Genomic DNA, 4887 nt, shown 5'->3' with positions numbered 1-4887 from the left:
GTAGAGGAGAGAGGGGGAGGTTGAAATGTTAGCTAGAAAAAAAGTTTTTTATAATTTATGAAATTGATGAAAAGAAGTTTGTTGTAGAGTTAACTGACAGTTAGTACTTACTAAAAAGATAGAGGCTTGTAAAGAGTACCTGGGTACAAATGAAGGTCAAAGCTGTAATAAAGAGAATGAAACACTAAATGTGAGATAATTGTGACCTACTTGTAAGAAGGATGGGGTATCTGGATGTAGAAGAAAGATGTTAATGATATTCAATCCTAACTAATAGGAGATCAGAGATTATAATGGTGCAAAGAGAGGGAGAAAAAAATAAAAATTGGAAACAATTACTTGTAGTAATTTACATAGCTTTGAGAGCACTTGTCCAAAAAAAGGAAATAAAAAATATGAAGGGAATAAGAGGTAGACACTAGAAAGAAAAGGGGAGAGGAGGGGAGGACAGAAGGAACAATAAATCCTCTGTACAGTATTAGAAGGGTTCATTAAATATGATATTGTATAGAATATATTGTTAATTGGTTGCATCAGGTCCAAGAGACTGTAGATTAGGAAAATCTATGCTACTAGAAGAAAGGCATGTTCAGGGTGCAAACCTAGGTACATAAAATAAAGTAAAAGTGCTAAGTAAGAGTTAATTATGAGGCAGGTGTAAGTGAATTACAAACATAGAGGTGATAAAATATAAAAGCTTACCTTATTATTTATGTACATATTAAACACTATACACCGCCCACATCCCTCCTTCACTCCTCAACCCCCTCCCAAGGTTCTCTAACCAATTATTATTATTATTATTAAACAGGATTTATGTAGCGCCAACATATTACGCAGCGCTGTACATTAAATAGACGTTGCAAATGGCAGACAGTGACACAGGATGAGGACCCTGCCCCTAAGAGCTTACAATCTAGAAGGTGGGGGAAGTAACACACAATAGGAGGGGAGATTATATATATCATAAAGCAGTGAGTCTGACATTTCTGGTGGAGAATCATTTACTGCTTTAAACCAGGAAATTTTTCAGGGGGTGTTAGATTCACAGCTTTATATATAAACCACTTCACATTATTATTATTAATATTACTACACTATATCTATATAGCACCAACATATTACAGAGTGCTGTACAAAGTCATGTCACTAGCTGTCCCTCAAAGGAGCTGACAATCTAATGTCCCTACCAAAGTCCTCTGTCATTATTACAGTCGAAGGGCAATTTGTGGGGAAGTCAATGACCTGAACTGCATGTACCCATTACCTATGGGGTAATTGTTCTCCTAAATGTCCCATGTCTTGGGGTATCTGCCATCTTATGTCCACGTGTCCCAGTTACCTCATATCTATGGGGTAATTATCATCCTATGTGTATGGATGGATATCTGCAGTCCCCTGTCTTTGGGTATTTGCCATATTGGTTACATTGTTCCATGAACACATTTTTATTACAGCAGCCAAAACAAACTAATTTCACCAGGTGTTTCTATACACAAAGAGGATTCTACACATCCAGATCACAATCTACAATATTATTATTGTGAAATATAAACAAAACAACAAATATAACCTATAGGGAAAACCTATAAGATTAGATACAAATACAGCAACAGGCCATGGTTACAGAAGGTAAGCTACTTCCCACCACTACATATCCCCCTCCTATTGGGTGATACTTCCCCCACCTACTAGATTGTAAGCTCTTCGGGGCAGGGTCCTCTCCTCCTGTGTCACTGTCTGTATCTGTCTGTCATTTGCAACTCCTATTTATTGTACAGCGCTGCGTAAAATGTTGGCGCTATATAAATCCTGTTTAATAATAATATTAATAATAATAAGCAATGCCATCACTATAAATATTGTATAAAATGTTCGAATACCCTGTGTGTGTGTCAACATCCTGCATACATGTGATGAGTATTCTCTGTCCTTGTACCGAATGGCAATTTTGTGTTTTGAAGGGATGCGCAGGGAACGAGAAGAGGATTCTCCAGGAGTTTCCCAAAAACCTTGCCACCATCAAATCTTGGTTACTGCAAACCTGTCAGGACTTCGGGGACCTGGACGCCTTTTCCCGAATTGTGCTCTCCTCATGGGCCTACAGAATGTGCTCAATGCACTTTGCTCCGGACTGTTATAATAACGTCGGCCATTCCCGTTGGGTCCTTAAAGAGACTGGGGTGCCCACAATCTTTGCTCATTCCTCTGCTTCACACGAATCTGACTTTCTGAAAGTGCGGATTAAAGAAGCGGAGGAGTGCCCCTTATGTCCGTCCCCGCCTGAATCCCCTCTGATGGACAGTTCTTTGCAGGATGAAAATGATACGGATTCCATAAGTTCTGAGCAGGAGGTGTTAGCGGTAAGGTGTTAGCATTCCTAAAACTCAGCTTTGGTTTGGGTAGGGGAAATGTTTGAGCCTCTGTCAGCTCCATGTTACTGCTAAGAAGATTTCCCTTAGAAGATTTCCCTTTCTGTCAGAACAAGAATTGGGGGAAATTTATCCAACACACTATTAGTAGACTTGGAAAGGGTTAAATATGCTTTTATTGCAGCTTGTACCTTTCTGTCCCAATGGTGCACCTTTTATTTTCTTTATGGGTGTCTTAAGCACAGGAAGTAAAATAAGTCTTCCAATGAGCTCATAGATAGACATCTGCATTCTAAATAATAATATAACGTTAGCCTCCCATAGCTTGTATTTATTAATATTATTTGCGCCAACATATTACACAGCGTTGTACAAAGTCCATAGTCATGTCACTAGCTGGGCCTCAAAGAAGCTCACAATCTAAAGTTTAAGGTCAATTTTGTGGGAAGCCAATTATCCTAAGCATGTTTTTGGAATGTAGGAGGAAACCAAAGTCACCAGAGGAAACCCACACAGACACAGGGAGAACCTGCAAACCTAGAGATTCTAACCTGGGACCCAGCGCTGCAATGGCTGGAGTGCTAACCACTGAGCCACCATGCTGCCTGCTTTATCTGGGGCCAGTCAGCTGTGCTGTATTCAGACCTGCTGGCAAAGGGAAAGTGCTGACAGGAGGGGAGAGAGAAGCCATTACAGCATATAAGTCTGTTGCTTCCTTTTCCCTATGCAGTCACAGCTGGGGAGAAGGGACCAAGCTACCTATGCACTAATAGGTATGTGCCCAATCAGGTAAGCAATCAGTAGCTCCTGGATATTAAAACTTTACATGAATTACTAATAGACATTTTTACCCCTTACAACCAGCAGCCAATGGAAGCTTTCCCTGACATTTACTTTATCAGGCAGGACTCAGTAAAGAGCAGGGGAGTTCTCCTATAAGGGTTGCAGTGATATTACATTATCAATATATCGTAAGATCATCTGGGCAGGGCCCTCTTCTTCTGTGTCACTGTCTGTATCTGTCTGTTATTTGAAACCCCTATTTAATGGACAGCACTGCGTAATATTTTGATGCTATATGTGTGTATATATATATATCCTGTTTATTAATAATAATAATAATATAATATTGTGGTATTCTATTGGATGGTTACACACTCACCTGACCTTCTCTCCTTATTCTCAACCAGGTAATTCGTCTAAAGAAATAGATATTTGATTGATACATCAAATATTTATCAGTATGATTTGTTTTTTTATGCATTTGTTTTAGGTTTAATGTTTTTTTCTTAGCATTTATTTATTTTTACAAAAACCCCAACCAGTATAAGGTTGGCTTTAGTTCCCATTTCTTATCGGAGCTTGCTGCACTCGGCTACTTGCAGGTCCTTCAATCTTGGAGAGCAGAAATTAAGTTTGGAATTGCTGAGATTAATGGGTAACACAATTACCAATACACTAACATGTGTCTTAACTCTTGTTGAGCTGGTGTGAATGGAGCACTAAATGTTTTCTTGGGAAATTGAAGGCAAGGGTTAAAGCCTATAAATATGTTGATTTAAATGGGCTGTAAAATGGCTTTGTTCCTATTTTATTTTTAATTATGGGTTGGATACAAAAAATGATGAAATATCACTTGTTAACATGTTTTATTTTTATGGGAGATGTAGGCTCCTTTTTTACAATTCTGTTTTCCTAAAATGTCTGTTTCCTGAGCTCAGTAGCTTAAGCTGCAATGTGTACACACAAGTTGCTCATTAGAGACAGTGAGCGTAAAAATTTCTGCTGTGTTGTCTCCTCATATAACCCATAGAAAGCTCATGGAATCCAATATCTTGCATTAAAGCAAAACTGCACTTTGTTTATATCCGCAATAGTTTTGCAATCAGAAAAGTATATATCGCCTGCTGATTGAAGATCTGTTGATCTAACGGATCAGTGGATCAGTGGAGGACATGGTGAACCTCTGCAGTGAGATCAGGCAATCCACACACTGAGCAAGGGTTCTTCCCTGCAGGCAGAGGACAGACTTTTCTAATTGGACAGCAGCTACTTTATGAAGAAAAACGGATATTAGACTATCAGATAAGAATTTATTTACCTGATGTAAAGTCCCCTGCTGACCTTAGTGCCCGGTGACCATTTGCATCTTTTATGACCCAGCCCTGACCCCCTGTGTGTCTCCTGTGACTTCAGGTGTATTTTGTGATATCTGTGACCCCATCGCCTCCTCTGACTTCAAGTGTTTCCATTTATCTCTTTGCATGTCTTCTATCTGCAATCCAATCAAATACAAAATTCAGTTTCTATGTGATGTGCTAGCAGGGACAGCTAATATATATGATGCCTAGGCATTGCATCTATACATCTCTGGCTGCATACACAACATGAATGCATGAATTTTACCTTGAGTTGGCTTTTCAGTTACGGCATTGCATTGGTTTTAGGAGTCAGTATTTTCCAAGACCGACCCCCCAAGCCTTACCTATCATCCGTGTGGTATAGCTGGGCCTTA

Source organism: Pyxicephalus adspersus, chromosome 3, assembly GCF_032062135.1.
Source record: "Pyxicephalus adspersus chromosome 3, UCB_Pads_2.0, whole genome shotgun sequence".
Taxonomy (NCBI): domain Eukaryota; kingdom Metazoa; phylum Chordata; class Amphibia; order Anura; family Pyxicephalidae; genus Pyxicephalus; species Pyxicephalus adspersus.
This window is presented reverse-complemented; position numbering follows the sequence as displayed.